Source organism: Euprymna scolopes, chromosome 39 (genome assembly GCF_053919585.1).
Source record: "Euprymna scolopes isolate OS-2025 chromosome 39, ASM5391958v1, whole genome shotgun sequence".
NCBI classification, from domain to species: domain Eukaryota; kingdom Metazoa; phylum Mollusca; class Cephalopoda; order Sepiida; family Sepiolidae; genus Euprymna; species Euprymna scolopes.
This window is the reverse complement of record NC_136520.1, coordinates 46130576-46149470: the sequence shown is the minus strand read 5'-3', so window position 1 is coordinate 46149470 and position 18895 is coordinate 46130576. Positions and strand designations below refer to the sequence as shown.

General features: G+C 35.0%; 1 protein-coding gene and 1 non-coding gene across 2 annotated transcripts in view; both read left to right on the top strand.

The window, feature by feature from the left end:
* LOC145263777 (gamma-aminobutyric acid receptor subunit beta-like) overlaps nt 1-18895 on the top strand; it is a 757317-nt gene that overhangs the window by 604369 nt on the left and 134053 nt on the right. The window lies entirely within an intron of this gene.
* On the top strand, nt 13364-13436 carry Trnar-acg (transfer RNA arginine (anticodon ACG)). Its single transcript has one exon. It is a non-coding gene; the product is annotated as a tRNA-Arg (tRNA).

The following is an 18895-nucleotide window of genomic DNA, read 5'->3' as shown; positions in this document are numbered from 1 at the left end:
TCTGATTTAAAAAAAAAAACATAAAGCGGGAGACCAGTACCCTCATTAAGCTGGTCTGCAGTTTAACTTGTTGCTGGCTATCTTGCTCTTGCTTGTTGCTGGATCTCAACATTTTGAACTGAGAGAGGGACTTAGCTGTCGTACAAAGCTAAGACTCTGTAACATCATCAGTGTATAGATACTCCCTCAGGCATTTGTCTATTAAAATGGTCCTGTTGCGATGGAAGTCATTTTTGGGCTCATGAACTTTAGTGTCTGAGGGAGTGGAACTCGTCTGACAAGACGTTGCCATCATCATCATTGCGCAAGCATGTATTTATCTATGTATGTAGTTATGTATGCGTACATGTATGTATTTATGTGTGTATATAGTTAAGTATGTGTGCATGTATGTATTTATGTATGTAGTTATGTATGTGTGCATGTGTGTATTTACGTATGTATGTAGTTATGTATGTGTGCATGTATGTATTTATATATGTATGTAGCTATGCATGTGTTCATGTATGTATTTATGTATGCATGTAATGATATATGTGTGCATGTATGTATGTAGTTATGTATGTGTGCATGTATGTATTTATGTATAGATGTAGTTATGTATGCGTGTATGTACGTATTTATGTATGTATATGGCATAATAACGTTGATATATCGGTTCTGGTCAGATCATTGAAGTCAAGCAACGTTGAGCTTGGCTAGTAACAGGTGATACCATTTACGAATTTTATGCGCTATATGTGCTCTCTGCTTATCTCGGCATTGTTTATAGTCGTTCTGAATCTCCAGTTGTCACTAGTATTTAACAACACCTACTCGGAATTGGTGTGGTTTGGGATTGCGCAACTCTTACCGCAGAAATTCCACGTGTAGACACCCTCAGCCGTTCAAGACTGAATAGAAGCTGCCATTTATGTATGTATGTATGTATGTATGTATGTATGTATGTATGTATGTATGTATGTATGTGATATGATTCCGAAAAAGGGATATACAGAGTGGGTCATGAGTCGCGCACCAAAGGAGTTGAAATAATTATGATAGTAATAAACGTTATTTATTAAAACCAAACTTAACCAATAAACTGAAAAACAAGTTGTACAAGCTGATACAATAATAAATGCTCATAATGCTCGCCATTTGCGTTGATGCACAATTCCAGTCGATGTTCAAAATTTCCATGAACTTTGTCAAGTAACTCACTGTTTCCATCTATATTTTACACCAAGGCATATGTAGTTTATTATCAACTACACCAAGGCATATGTAGTTTATTATCAACTACACCAAGGCATATGTAGTTTATTATCAACTACACCAAGGCATATGTAGTTTATTATCAACTACACCAAGGCATATGTAGTTTATTATCAACTACACCAAGGCATATGTAGTTTATTATCAACTACACCAAGGCATATGTAGTTTATTATCAACTACACCAAGGCATATGTAGTTTATTATCAACTACACCAAGGCATATGTAGTTTATTATCAACTACACCAAGGCATATGTAGTTTATTATCAACTACACCAAGGCATATGTAGTTTATTATCAACTACACCAAGGCATATGTAGTTTATTATCAACTACACCAAGGCATATGTAGTTTATTATCAACTACACCAAGGCATATGTAGTTTATTATCAACTACACCAAGGCATATGTAGTTTATTATCAACTACACCAAGGCATATGTAGTTTATTATCAACTACACCAAGGCATATGTAGTTTATTATCAACTACACCAAGGCATATGTAGTTTATTATCAACTACACCAAGGCATATGTAGTTTATTATCAACTACACCAAGGCATATGTAGTTTATTATCAACTACACCAAGGCATATGTAGTTTATTATCAACTACACCAAGGCATATGTAGTTTATTATCAACTACACCAAGGCATATGTAGTTTATTATCAACTACACCAAGGCATATGTAGTTTATTATCAACTACACCAAGGCATATGTAGTTTATTATCAACTACACCAAGGCATATGTAGTTTATTATCAACTACACCAAGGCATATGTAGTTTATTATCAACTACACCAAGGCATATGTAGTTTATTATCAACTACACCAAGGCATATGTAGTTTATTATCAACTACACCAAGGCATATGTAGTTTATTATCAACTACACCAAGGCATATGTAGTTTATTATCAACTACACCAAGGCATATGTAGTTTATTATCAACTACACCAAGGCATATGTAGTTTATTATCAACTACACCAAGGCATATGTAGTTTATTATCAACTACACCAAGGCATATGTAGTTTATTATCAACTACACCAAGGCATATGTAGTTTATTATCAACTACACCAAGGCATATGTAGTTTATTAGCAACTACACCAAGGCATAGTGGGGGGGGGCTACTCCGTTTCCCAGGATCACTCCACTCACTCTGTCTTTGGTATGATTCGACCGAGGAGTGAATTCCAGGCTCTCAGTCCATTAGCGAACACTCTAAGCAGCGTGTTAAATAGCTTAGAGTATAGAATTATCGGCTGGCGAAGATGGGTGACATCCGCAATTCTTGTAGAGAAGACTATTTGTTTGAGGTGGCCCCAAAAATAAAAATCCATTGGGGTTAAGTCAGGGGAGCTTGGCGCCCATTCTACGTTGCCTTTTCGCCCAATCCAATTTTCAAAATTACCACTCAACCAATTTCTCACAATCGTCGCATAATGAAGCGGGGCAGCATCTTGCATAAACCAAAGGTGTTTTCCTTCACCGATGCACTCCAGCTGTGGCATGAGATCATTTTGTAGCATTTTTAAATACACCTCACCGGTTAGTGTCTCGTTGAAAAAGAATCGGCCCAAAACATGAATCTCCCAAAGTCCGCACCACACTACCACTTTTGGACATGAGTTCTCTTTAGTAGGATCCATCCAATGAGGGTTTTCGTGTGAATAATAACGACAGTTTTGTTTATTAACTTCGCCATTCACAAAGAAGTTGGCTTCATCGCTGAACAAAACATCATGGTTCACAAAATTTGGATTCTGAATCAGCCTATCTTTAAATCAAGTAACTATCTGAAGTCGTCGACCTGGATCATCTTCGTATAGCTTGTTCAATTGTTGGAGTTTGTAGGGATGAAAACTTTCGGCTTTTATGATACGTCTCATGGTGCTTCTTGAGACACCAAGCTAACTAGACGATCGTCGCAATGATTTTATTGGACTGTTCTCAACTTTTTCGGTGACATGTTTTCGTATTTCGTCAGACACTTTTGGAGGACCATTTCGTCAGGCACTTTTGGAGGACCATTTCGTCTGACACTCTTAGAGGACCATTTCGTCTGACACTCTTGGAGGACCATTTCGTTAGACACTCTTGGAGGACCATTTCGTCAGACACTCTTGGAGGACCATTTCGTCAGACACTCTTGGAGGACCATTTCGTCTGACACTCTTGGAGGACCATTTCGTCAGACACTCTTGGAGGACCATTTCGTTAGACACTCTTGGAGGACCATTTCGTCAGACACTCTTGGAGAACCATTTCGTCAGACACTCTTGGAGGACCATTTCGTCTGACACTCTTGGAGGACCATTTCGTCTGACACTCTTGGAGGACCATTTCGTTAGACACTCTTGGAGGACCATTTCGTCAGACACTCTTGGAGGACCACTTCGTCTGACACTCTTGGAGGACCATTTCGTCAGACACTCTTGGAGGACCATTTCGTCAGGCACTCTTGGAGGACCATTTCGTCTGACACTCTTGGAGGACCATTTCGTTAGACACTCTTGGAGGACCATTTCGTTAGATACTCTTGGAGGACCATTTCGTCAGACACTCTTGGAGGACCATTTCGTCAGACACTCTTGGAGGACCATTTCGTTAGACACTCTTGGAGGACCATTTCGTCAGACACTCTTGGGGGACCATTTCTTGGTTTGTCTATGACACTACCTGTTTCGCGAAATTTCAATATACAAACGCTCTACTGTCGTGTGAGAGGTGGGCTCACAATCAGGATAACTTCGATTAAACTTCTCAGCAACAGATCGATTAGTTGCGCCATCGGCACCAGACATGAACACCAGTTCAACTCGTTCGTCAATTGTTAAAGATATGCCTGAAATTCTAATGAAAAATTTTAAAAGGCAAATCATAACTAAAAAAACTTAAATATGAAAGTTATAGCAACTGATGGATACAAAAAACGTTTTATTACTTTATAAAAGAAGATGTATCTTATGCCCAAAGGAAAGAAAATATATTTTGCTCGAAAATTTTACAGTTTCACATCACTTTATTCTTTGGTGCGTGACTTATGGCCCACCCTGTATATCCTTTAAAGTAGCTGAACGGTTTTGCTTCAGTTCGAGTAGTAAATCCGGTATGTCGCTGTATGGACGAGTATTGTAGTCAAATCAGGTTTTCTTAGCGCGAGGTGTGTGTACCTTTGGATGTAGCTGTCGAATGACTCTACCAGCAAGTATGTATGGCTTAATCAGCCAATCACATTATTTCAAGAGGAAATACCCGGATGTGCTTATATTTATTACATCAATATGCATGTATGCTGACAATCTTGCTATTGCTTGTCTCTTGATATATGGCTACTTATTCCTAAAGATTGGTATAATTGTTGTATAAGATTATGTCATTTAAATCCTCCAAGGCACGAATGATCATCTTGATTTCCACTGAGTTTTTCATTCAATTTACTGAAAGAATTATGTCTACGGACGAGTGATGACGTGTAATAAGACGGCAATTATCTGTTAAGATTGGCTATCGCCCTGTATGTTGAAGCTACTTCTTTAATCTGTCACCTATAGTATCATTAAATCATTATAGCATCATTCGATGCCTCTGTTCATTCTCAAAAGACAAAGGATACTCCTTGTGGGAGCAACTGCGCGTGTAATTGTGAGGCAAGACTTGCGCAATCCCAACCACATTTTCCTGAATGAGTCCAGTGGCAAGGAAAAATACAGGATGATAAACAATACCGAGATAAGCGGAGAGCACATACAGCACCTGGAAGTCTCTAATGTTCACCCATCTTGTACTGGCCAGGCTCATCGTTGCTTAACTTCGGTGATCTGATGGGAACCGGTGTGTCAAACGTTATTATGCCGTATATATAACATTATTATCATTATAGTATCATTATAGGACAATGGATGACCATTTGGAAAATCCAAGTATTATATGTGCTCTCCGCTTATCTCGGCATTGTTTCCAGTCCTCTATCGCTTCTCCTTGCCACTGGACTTAAGTAGGAAAAGTGTAGTTTAAGCTTGCGCAACCCTTGCCTCACCATTACAATCGCAGCTATCCTTATAGGGGGTATCCATTGTCCCTTGAGATTGAACGAACGAATCGATTGATCGATATTGTATCAGCCTTGCAGCTCAGAGGCTGGTCATGAAGTCATGCAAAGAAAAGGAAATTATAGTGCTGATAATAGTTGAGGAAAATTAAACGACGATCGCCTGTGAAGATATATCCCCATCTGGCATCAAATGAAATGAATGGCTCTCGTCTTGAGGGGGCTTCATGTTTTGCCATCTTCTGAGCTTGATCTTTACTCCTGATCTGAAATGGAACACGTACATCAAATCCGTTGTCAAAGTCGCTGAAAAAATGGTGGGATCCTTCTATCGATTCAATAGATATTTCACTGCTGATGCAATTCTCTACCTATATAAGAATCAGGTACGTCCAAGGATGGAGTACTGTTTCCATATCTGGGCAGGAGCACTTGAAAGACTTATCCTACCTTGATAGAGTTCAAAATAGACTTTGTAGCCTAGTAGCGGGATACTCTTTTCTCTTTCCTGAAACTTCTTTATCACAGACAAGATGTTGCGAGTCTGTCTCTGCTTTATTGTTATTTTCATGGCGAGTGCTCGTCTGAGTTCCAATCTATGATCCCCACTCGCCAAACTTTCATGAGAAACACTCGTCTAACTGAAAACACTATCAATAATTTCCCCCACTCTTTATCTTTGCCTAAACGTAAACGTAGATTCCATGAACAAAACTTTTTTTTTCTTAGAACTGCACGCCTGTGGGACTGTCTTCCGTTTTCCTGCTTTCCAGCTGGTTACAATATGGTTGACTCAAGTTCAACGTAAACAAGTTCTTGATGAGCCATTCCACTTAAGTTTACAAATTTACTGAATTTCCATTACTAACGATTACTATATTGTCCAATTGACTATTGTACACTCTTTAGCACGTATCCTCGAGTGGCCTCTGGACCTTGATAAGTTGTAAAAAATGTAATAATCATGTAAATTAGATTGCAAAATAATGAGTCGATTTACTTCTATATAAAAAGACTTTCGAACGCGATATGTCCGCATTGACTTGGAAATTATATGTCCGGAAGAGACCGTGCACTTTATTTGGGAGCATCTGTTTTTCACTTGTAATTTTTTTTTGTAATATTAATAGAAAGCTTCTTAAAAATAAGAATCGCTTAAGGATTGCGCTTTTATTTTGAAACCACCATAACTACAATGAGGATCTTCGTTATTTTCGACAAAATTGAAAATTTGTGTATTCATTCAGGTTGCCGTCTGTTATCCTCAAAATTGATAAAATCGCCCATTTTTCAATCAAATCGATCGATTGCCTGCTCTAGTCGGGGACCCATCGCAGTACACCAAGAGGAAGCTTAACATGGCTCCTCACAGTGACTAAGTCCATGGTACATTGTAGTCTACAATGCACTTTTAAAGAACCTACTGTGGATTTTACAAAATTATTTTTGATATAATAACTTGAGTTAAAGTTTAAAATGCAAAAACCAAGTATCATGGTTCAATTGTGACCTAAACAGAAACATTCATTACGAACGCAACCATGTGTATTCATTTTTTTCGGACTGTTATCCTCAGTTTCATAGTCGTTGTTTCACTAACTTTTCGGCTAACTCATCCTCTGGCCTTCTTAAGGTGGTTAACCGCGACAGGATAGGAATGCTCAGTCTCGTAACTACTGCCTTCCATGGTTGTTGTTGTTGTCTCACCACGTTTTGGCCAACTAATCTTCTGGTTTGCTTTTGAGTAGGATTGAACCTGCTATCTTCAGACAAAGCTCACCTGGAACCGTAGAAACTCAACGCCTCTATCTACTGCGCCATCGGCCCCCAAAATATGGTGTGACAATAACTATGGAATCATTATTATCATCATCATTTTTATCATAATTAATTTTAATTATCATAATTGTTATCATTATTATTATCGTTATTATTATTATTATAATATTTATTATTATTATATTTATTAACATTATTGTTATCATTATTATTATACTTATTATACTATTACACTTATTATTACCATCGTTATTATCATCATTATTATCATCATTATTTTTATCGTTATTATTAGTAGTAGTATTATTAGTAGTAGTAGTAGTAGTAGTAGTAGTAGTAGTAGTAGTAGTACAGAGTATAATTATTATTAATATCCTTAATAATATTTTTAATATTATTATTATTAATAATAATATTACTATTATTAATATCATTAAGATATATCATTAAGATTATTATTAATATTATCAAGATTATCTTTATATTAATACGATAGCGTGTGTGTCCTTTTGTGTGTCACACTTACACCCGCATCGTTTAATTGTTATGTATTTCCATTTCTTCTCATAAATCATGTTACCAAAAATTCTTCATAAGTTTTGGTTTCGGTTTCGATTATAACTGATGGCACTTATGTATTCTTCATAAGTTTGGGTTAGGGTTTTGATTATTATTGCTGAAGGAACTCAAGTTTATGTTTATATATATATATATATATATATATATATATATATATATATATATATATATATATATGTATATATATATATATAGGTTTCGATTCAAGCTGATGCACCCAAGTCATATGGATATTTTTTTTTTTCATTTTTGAAATTGGAACTTTATAATATATAAAAATCAATAGAACATTAACTCTATAATAATATATGCGAAATCTGCAAGAATTAAAATATCATATTTAACCGTATTTTACGACCGGGCTTTGCCGGGCGTTCGTACTTGCTTAGATAAATACGTTTGCAGTTTTAACAAAAAATCTACAATAATATGAGAGCGTCTCCCTTTATACTGAACATTTACAGAATTCCAACATCAATATATTACATATGAATGAGTCCCCAATGGAATTTCCACAGGTCCCGCTAGTGATTATGATTATTATTAATAATATAAACATATTGTTATTAACTATTTTCATTTTGAAGTAGTAAAAAGGCTTATTATTTTGATATCCAATTTGCGTGCGTATTATGATGTAAATGAGATGGCAACGCTGATAAAACAGCGTCATTCTTTCTTTAATTATTCACAAAGGCATTCAGAAATACTTGAAGAATTACGAAGGTTACATCAGTCGAAACGTTGTGTAAATAACACTCGAGATGAGAGCAGCAGTGTGAATAATCCATATAATACAAATTATCAATCCTCATCAAAAAAATTTAAAAACATAATTTCATTACCCCCTCATCCTCGAATGGCTTTTGGCATTTTTTAGTGGTGGCTTATTAGTATAAACAAACCTGTCAAACTCGGAATTCTTTGCGGAATTTCGAACTGAAACGTTTACTCAATTTGCGGTGAAGGGTAGATTTTTCTCGTATAAGGTTGCATGGGGTTACATCTTAGTTTAGTAATTTATAAAAAAAATAAAACTGCTAAGAAATAAATAAAAATCTAGGTCATCAGTTTTTTTTCTTTTTTAACAAAACCATTTATTACCGTTATTCTCTCGTCTCGACATAACTTAAAATGTTTTATTGCTACTACATGTTCATCTAACCTAGAGTGAGCTTCCCTTCCGACCATGTGCCAGCAACAGCCAGGCCATTCTCGTCTTCACTTTCCACGTCCGTTTCTTTCGGCGCTGACTCCCCAGAAAGGGGTGTCCGTTTTTTCCTTTTTCTTTTCGCCCCAGCTCGCGTACATTTCCTAATTTGCATACGCGTCCAAACGCTGCTTTTGCTGCTAATACAATCGCTTGCCACCGATTATTTGCTGATGATGATATGTTCCCATGCGCTCTGTTACTCTCGTTCTATCCGCCATAATCAAATAGAAATGTTAGGTAATTTTTATTTTTATTTTATTCTTGCTTATCATAACTGACACTAAAGAATGTAACCTTCAACATCCAGAAAACTGTCACTTGAAACGCAACGATTATCCTGCGGTGTGGATCTAGACACGATGAATCTCAGATTGGAAATTCTTTAAGTAGACATCAATTCGCTTTCCTCGGTTATTTATCATGCCTCACTCCCATCGTTCGTAGAAATTCGATAAATACTAACTTATTTAGCAACTAGCCAAATAGACGCCGTTGTATTAAAAAAAATGGTGTTGTCGTTTTATTTTATTTTATATTTTTTTTAGAAAATAAATTATATGCTTTAATTTTAATTCGTGAAATTTCTCTTTGCATGAATCTTAGCGGCGCTATCAATTCCGTCGGGAGATACGTATTCGTCGAACGAGATAGATAGATAGATAGATAGATAGATAGATAGATAGATAGATAGATAGATAGATAGATAGATTATATCAAACTATGATTATTGGAAAATATCAGATTACAATAGATAGATAATACCAGACTATAGAAGATAAATAGATAATATATGACCACAATAGGTTTAAAACTATATATAATATCAGACTCTGGCGTGTGTGCGCGCGCGTGTGTGTGTGTGTGTGTGTGTGTGTGTGTTTATCTATAATATATACATACATATATATATATATATATATATATATATATATATAGAACAATATTCTTTTTATATAGTCAGGGTTACAAACATACAAACAAAAATCCTCCTTAAATTCTATATATAGATGTATAAGAATTACAAATAAGTTTACCAAGATAATCCACGATGGCAAATCTAAGGTAATATTATGGAATATTAAATAGTTAATATCTATAAAGTAATCTCAACCAGATGTAAAATCTCGGTAAAACCAAATAGGAAATAGAGCTATCCACTTATTTTGTGCTTCCTTTTTAAAGTTAAATATGTTTTTAACTCTTTTTCAAAGTGTTTTACATGGTTTATTAACTACTATAAATATACTATATATACTGTTTATATATATATATATATATATATATATATATATATATATACATATATATATGGCTAAAGAGAGCTTGATATGGATATCTTAAACGGTCCTAATTATCGGGTTTGAAACCGACGGTACCAATGACTTGTCTTATCTAACAACTTTCTGTACACAAAATACAAAATATAAATACGCTCTTATTTTCGGCTTTCCTTTTAATTGAGCACTCTTCTGGGTTTCTTTTTCCAAAAAAACTTGTGAGTAAATGAAGTAGTTATATATATATATATATATATATATATATATATATATATATATATATATATATATATATATATATATATATATTGTGAAGCAAGCAGTACTCGTGCTTCCCTTTCAATATATTCTTCTATTCTTTACCGCTCTTTTTTTTTTAGAAGAGAGGTTCCTACTCTTCGTATACCATCGTTATTTTCATGTAAAAAAAATTGAAACTTGTAAAATATTAATAACAAATGCTGGTCTAGCTGTTCTTAAATGTTTATATCTTGTTACTTATTTACTTCAGTTCCGTTACGGCACATCAACCCTTTTGGGGCGTGCAACAATATTTCTTTTGTTTTTTTACTTGGAAGGTCCCCGCTTATCAAGGCCTAGAGGTCACTCTAGGCTAAGGGTTAAGTGTGGGGCAAATGGTGAAACAACATGATCAGTTATGGCATACATTATTTTAGATTTGGATACGACCATGTTATAATCAGTCGGAAAGCAAACACACGGTATTGCGTTCCATAGACGGAAAGTTCTGGGAAAGAAACACTGCCCATGGAATTTTTGTTTAGTTTTAGGCAACATCGGTGTCTGAAACTAAACAAGTGTGTAAACTAAACGAGTGTGTGAGAGATGTTGGCAATTATTGCAGCCAGGAGAGTATTTGTTGCGAACGTTTTATAGGATGGAACCATAGATTGGATTTCAGCCGAACACCTACGACAAAGTAAGGATAAGAATGAGATTCTAGTCATGTTTCAGATGCAAATTAATGTGTGCCTGCCATGTACTTTGTGTTTCTTCTTCTCTCACGCGGTCGTGCGCCCGTCGTGTTGACATGCCACCCACCATTGTTCTCCGCCCCTCTCGTATGACGGCAATACTGGCACACGCCTTCTTGTGGATTTTGGATTCCACCACTGGGTCGGAGTCATTTCGATAATTTCTCTTATTATTGTATGGACTACATTCTTGAAGATCTGTCGTTCACTTCCGCGACTCTCGAACTAACTTGTGAACAACATGATTTGAACGACTGTCACTCGCTCTCTGACTTTCGACGTCTCCCGACCTCAGACAATTGCGTCATCTTTAACATTTGAAAATGAGGCCAATATTTACTTTCATCGACTTATCATTGTTATCGTTTTCAATTCTTTTATTGTAAACTATTTATCTATTTGTTTTTAAACTATTTCTTTTAACATTCCTTTGGATTAAATGTGCAAATTGCGTATTGAATGTTAACCTATTCAATTCTCGTTTCCGTTGGGCCCCAATCTCTTATACATCTTCTAACATTTATCCATGATATTTGGCTTGCTTCTTTTGTGGCGGGAAATATATATATACATACATATATATATATATATATATATATATATATACTAGACTTTTTATAGTCGTTTTTAGAGACAGATATTTATAAACTATGCTTCATTCTATATAAGTAATAACTTTACTCCTTTTTTGTAACGATATTTACTTCCTCATTCTCCCGCCACGCGTGCCGTCTCGTTACTGCATGATGTTACCCACGTCTCTAACGTGATCTTTCTCTCTAACCTCTATTCTCTCGAACATCGTATTGCACCTGCTCTCGAACGTGATCCCGAGTGTAATCGTCGGTCTGTTCACACTTTTTTTTATATAGTATTTTTTTTCCTTCGCACACGGCTCGGCGTTTGCATACGCGCGTTTTCACGCTCTGTTACACATTGCAAAGTGAATGTATGACTTCGACTTTCATTCGATCTATTTTTAAGTTAACAAAACTTTGTATAGTCATCTTGATTCTTTTGCAGCGGGAAATTGTTGTTTTTGCTCTTTTTGTTCAAACCTTACGTAATTAAGTTTTGCAAAAGGAAAGAAAAGTCATCAAGTTTACTGCATTTTAGGCAAGAAAGTCAATATCTTCAGACAGCCTGATCAAGTAGAATCATGACTTTTGTGTAATTGTTTATCTATGTCTTCTTTTCTCCCTTTCTTTATATTTCTTTCTTTTTTATACAACTTTTACTCTCTTCTTTATTTCCTTCTGTCGTTATTTTTACTTCATTTTTCTATATCTATCTATATACCGTTTAAAAAAGTGGTGATTTTAAATTTTTTTTGTGTGTGTGTGTGTGTGTGTGTGTGTGTGTGTGTGTGTGTGTGTGTGTGTGTAAATAGAAATATTTGATTGGTTGACAAAAACAGAGTAGGCAGTGTAGTTATTACGATGTCAATACACGAGTTCGAATGTCGCGAAAGTTTAAACGGTTATTAAATTATATTATTATGGACACGTATTTTATAAATTTAAAGATATTAAAATGCTAAGCGATTACGCATATTTACCGATCCAAACGATTTCCGGTTTTGAAAGTTCTCGGAATTAAATTTAATTTAAAAACCTCCGACATAAATATATGTCCAAACACAAAAATATCCGTAAGCTAATTTTTACAGAAATAATTGCTATATATTTATATTTTCTCGCAAATAAATATTTCATAGTGTAGTATCTGTCATGCCTTAATTCAAGAGGAGAGAATATCCGCCTAGGCAAACAAAATATTTATCGGTAACTAGAAAAAAAAATGAGCAATAATATTAATTTATTGATTTTATTTTGTATTTGTAAGAAACACGAAATGTTAAACAACGATTTTATTAGAATATTGTTTATTCCCTTTGAATTTCTATATTTATACTATTAATAAAATTCTAAATGTTTATTTATTTCTATGTGTGTATATATACTAATAAAACTTTCGAACGGATGCACCGAATTCAAAAATTCTCCCCCCCCCGAAAGGTGTGAGTCCCTAGATTATCCTTATCTATATATGGTTCGTAACGAACAACGCCGAGTCACGCAAAACCCCCGAAATAAGGGTTTTTGAGCCGTTTCATGCAATTGTCGAAAAAGTTACCAGCCCATGTCAACGGAATTTAGCACTGTATGCATACAGTCGCGGTAACACCTTCCGGCATACGGAAAGGACTTGTGGCGCAATGGATAACGCGTCTGACTACGGATCAGAAGATTCCAGGTTCGAATCCTGGCAAGTTCGTAATAATTTTAACCATCATTTTATCCAACGTTTACTCATTATCCTTACCCTTAGTTAGGGTATTTTTGTTTTTCAGTGATTTGTTTTGTGCATATGGGAATTTCCCATACTCCGAGTTCACAGGCTAAGCGTTGATGGTAAGACGATGTTGAGTGTACTTGATGTTGAGTGTACTCAATTTTGTGTTTGACTCGGCGTTGTGTGTGCCGACGCGGCGCAGCCGCTAGTTTGTAATATTTTATTCCATGCAGAAAAAATTGAACTGATCAACATACCGTTTACGAAGTCAATGCATCTAATGTCACCACAATGTGTTTTGTTCGATTTGAGAATGGCAACATATATGTGAATGACGAAGCGCGCTCCGGATTTTACGACGGAAGCATCGTTCATCGCTGATAAAAGTGCATTATGAATGGTGATGAGTCTGTAGAAAAATAAATTCTGGAGAACAAAAGACCGATCGTTTTAATGATGCTACAACGATGGAGCACTGTTGCCACATCTGGGCGGGAGCTGCTAGAAGCAGCTTATCCTGTCTTGAAAGAGTTCAAAATAGACTTCGTAACTTAGTGGAGGTACCCTTTTCTCTTTCAGTGCAATCTCTTTCCCACAGAAGAGACGTTGCGAGCCTTTCCCTACTTGATCGTTATTTTCATGGCAAGTGCTCGTCTGAGCTTTTATTTGATCTCACTACCATATATTAGGTTCAATATAATAAGCAATAGAAAATGTTCTATATTATAATAAACACGTAATCTGCATGATCATATTTAATTATATAATTATATCCTATTTAAGCGTATCTTACGACCGGGCAACGTCGAACCGCCTACTAGTATTCTAATAAAACCGAAAAGTAATTTATGCTTCTCATGAATCCAAACGAAAATAAAATCAGTAAATTAATCTGATTCAACATTTTTTCTAATCACCGATAAATATTGTCCCCGTCTAGAAGGATTTCCCCTCCTCTTGACTTGACATAAAAGATACTACACTTTGAAATATTTATTTGCAGAAAAATAAAAATGTATCTTTTAAATTTTCAAATCAGATTAGGCACAAGGCCAACAAATTTTGACGGAAAATGGGTGTCGTTAGTCATCCTTTATTATCGTAACTAAAACGTCAAAAGAATCCTACTCTTATAGAATCATAATAGGAAGATATTCCCTCTTCTGAATTAAGACATAACAGATACTACACTTTTAACGTTACATACACGTTAATATTTAGACATTTCAAGGCCCAACACGTTGTATCAGACTACGTCGCAAGGAACATATAGAAAAGTAATGACGACTCCATTTTTTTTTGTAACAACGACATTTATTTCTCTGCTATTCTACCGAATAAGACGTGATTGTGCTCTTTTTTCTGACCTCTGTCCTTTCGAAGGTTTTTTTTTAACGTACTCTCCAACATGATCCTCTGTCAGTGTACACGTTCTTTTTATAGTTGTTTTCTTTTCCCTACTGTGATGTCATTTCGCACACCGCTCGACATTTGCATACGCGCGTCCGCGCTCTGTTACACACATTGACCCCGCTCAAACATCGGTGTAATAACTATCGTTGGAATGTTTTATATGATTTTCTTACAAAGATGATGGAATTTAAAATAGATTCCATCGGCTAAAGGGAGCATTTTATCGGGGGAAAAATACCATTAGTGGAAGAATAGGATCCTTCAAGCCATTTGAATATTCTCAAGAATGTGTATTTAGCGTTTTGCTTGAGAACATCTCGTTTAAATTTAGACATATACTACAATAAAACAAAGAATAAAGGTTAAACGGATAAAAGTGTTGAAGGTTAACCGGAAAGCCCGTGGACTCGCCCCAGGATTGTTGTGGTTTTGCAATGAATAGTATCCACGAAGAAATAAATTTGCAAAAATAAAGACAGAAAGTCACCAGCAATGAGATATAAGAATAAGCAAGCATATAAATATATATACTAGTTTATATTCGCTCCTTGAATGGTGTCCGTACAGTGCATGAGCATGTTAATTCCCGCCTTCACCTACGAGGGTCATTACAAAAGTAAGGCTCTTATTTTTTTTAACTTGAAAACTAAAAACGTTGCAGAGCTACGGACACAAGAGTTTTTTTTTTTTTTTTTACACAGGAATCACTAGTTATCAAGGCCTAGAGGCCACTCGAGGATAAGGGTTCATAGGTATACATTAGTCGATGTGATTATAGCGTAGTAAACATAAGTAGTGGGGATTTTGTCGATTGGATTACTTTAGGGGACGGTTCATCAAGAACTTGCTTACGTTGGACTTGAAAACAATCAGATTGTAGTCAGTTGGAAAGCAGGCAATCAGAAGAAAGTTCTACAAGCGTGTAGTTCTAAGAAAGAAGCTTTGTTCGTGGAATCTACATTTAGGTTTTGGCTCAGATAAAGAGTGGGAAATTATTGATAGTGGTATAATAATCGGTACAAATGTGTAAAAATTAAAAAACTAGAAATTTGCCATATATATATATATATATATATATATATATATATATATATATATATATATATATATATATATATATATATATATAGTGATGTGTGTGAGGATACTTCACAATCTATGTACCCAACGGATTTTTATCTACGGTCTTGAAATTTGGTATATAGAATATTCAGACATGTGGAAAATATTTTAATCCGTTTTCATCCAATAAACGGGCTAAGGGCTCAAATTTGTACGTGAGGGTGGGTCATCAGATTTTTATCAGTTTGCTGAATGTTCCACGGATGCGCATGCGGGAATGGTTCACATGACAAATTCATTATGTTAAAAATAAATAAGTTTGATAACACTTTTTTACAGTTCATGGTTGTCACAATATTATATTTATGCGCATTTTACGATCGGCCAACGCCGGGCAGCCTGCCAGTATATATATATATATATATATATATATATATATATATATATATATATATATATGTGTGTGTGTGTGTGTGTGTGTGTGTGTGTGTGTGTGTGTGTATGTGTGTTTGTGTGTGGTCATTCAGAAATGTGTGTGATTGTTTCGTAGCTGCTCCAAATTAAAATTCCTTACACAGAAAATAATCAACATAGTTTTTTTTTCGTTAGACTAGAAATTTGTGAGTGTTTCTAAATATTTTTAGAACTATTTAATCGCGTTCTAAATAACAAAAGATAATTTCTTTCTTCTGCAATATTGCATGTTTAGTTGATTGCGTGCCTGTGTTTTTCCTTTACGGTAACTGTCGCACTTTTTTTTCTCTACCGTGAAGAATGTTTGAATAGGGCTTAGTATCTTTTATACTTCTCGTTATAAATTTAAATTCAAGATTTGTCTGCATGTTTGTAATAACGAACTTACTAAGAATTGAACTCGCGACTAACGAACTGTTTACTGAAACCTTTACGCCAAGGAAACTGGCACGCAAAGATGCTTATACATAAATACGTAAATACAAGGATGGACCACATTCACTGAAACACTGAAAAAGTTTGAGTCGATATATCCTTCCTTCAGCTATAGATTAAATAGTAGCGTAGACTAGACTCTCAAGCTTTATGCAGCTAGTCTAAAAAAAAGTCTTATTGCAAGAAATATTTGTGTCGAGATTGCGCAACCCTTGTTTCACTTCAGATTTTTTTCTCGCGCATACATAGAGAGTGAAAAGTTGCCTTATTTCTATATAAAAGACATGCATTCTGTTTTTGCAAAGAACTGACAAATAACATAGCTGGATGCAAGTTTAAGGCCGTACACTGTGCGGATAGAGATTGGGCAACCCTTGTTTCACTTTAGACTTCCCGCTCATACTTGGAGACTGAAAAGGTGCATTTTTACATATAAAAGGGCAGGCATTCTGATTTTGCAAAATGAGAAGTAATATGGTTTGATGTGTCAGGTCGTGTTCTGTGCTGATAGTGATTGTGCAATCCTTGATTCACTTCACACTTCCCGCGCGTACCTAAAGTTCGAAAAGGTGCCTTATTTATATATATATATATATATATAACACATTCTCATATTGCTAAGAAATGACAAATAACATGGCTTGATGTAGGTGTCAGGTCGTGTTCTGTGCGGGTAGTGATTAGGCAACCCTTGTTTCACTTCACACTTCCCGCGCGTACCTAGAAATTGAAAAGTTTCCTGATTTATATATAAAAGACATGCATTCTGATATTGCAAAGAAATGACGAATAATAACATGGCTTGATGTAGGTGTCAGGTCGTGTTCTTGCACGTGCGCTTGTCGTGCTATTCCTCTGATTCAATTTGATTTTTCCAATACGCCTGCGCACTTCCCGTTTACTAACCTCCATCTTGTCTCAACACACGCCATATTGGATGTGTCACACAGTCGACAGAGAAACGCAAGAAAGAAAAAATGGTTTAGTCGTCTTTACGAAACCTTTCTTCCTTCATTCTCTAACATTCCTCGCCTACTCCATTCACAGTTTTAGCTTTCACTGTGCGCGTTGGCGTATGTACATCTATAGTTGATTCATTATTCATTAAAAGCGACTTGGAAATAAATTGAAAAAGAAAAAATTAATACATCTAGATTTTCTATTGAATTGTGTTTATATACTATTACTGTCATATATATATATATATATATATATATAGTAAATAATAAAAAATATGTATGGCAATTAAGCTACACAGAATATTCCGCGTTTCATTCGCGTTAGAATTCGTCAGACTTATGCGAAGAGTTGTGGTTACCCCGCGTTTTTATATACGCACATTCTATTCAATTTTTAGTTAGCCAATCATTTTCCTAGTTTCCACCGCGCCCCTTCTAATTAGGCAAGGGGCAGGCATTTACTACCTAGCTCTACCTATGTATTGAGCACTGTTGAAATAAATACTTAAAGTTTACGCAGAAAATTATACTTTCGTATATTAATTTATGTGATGAAATGAAGTAGTCATATATATGTATTGTCATATACACATATATATACATATATATAGTCATATATATATATATGTAGCTGATGACACTTAAATCATCTATTCTTTTTAATGAATAATTGTATCAAGAATTCTTCATAAGTTTTGGTTTCGGTTTCGATTATGGCTGAAAGAACTAAAGTTATATATATATATATATATATATATATATATATATATATATATATATATATATATATATATATATATATATAAGTTTTTATTTCGGTTTCGATTCACGCTAATGCACCCAAGTCATATGGATATATTTATTTTATTTTTTAAATCGCAACTTTATAACATATAAAAATCGATAGAATATTAACTTTATAATAATATATACGAAATCTGCAAGAATTAAAATATCATATTTAAGCGTACTTTACGACTTGGCGTTCGAGCTTGCTTAGATAAATACTTTTGCAGTTTTAACAAAAAAGCTACAATAATATCAGAGCGTCTCCATTTATACTGCACATCTATAGAATGCCAACATCAATATATTACA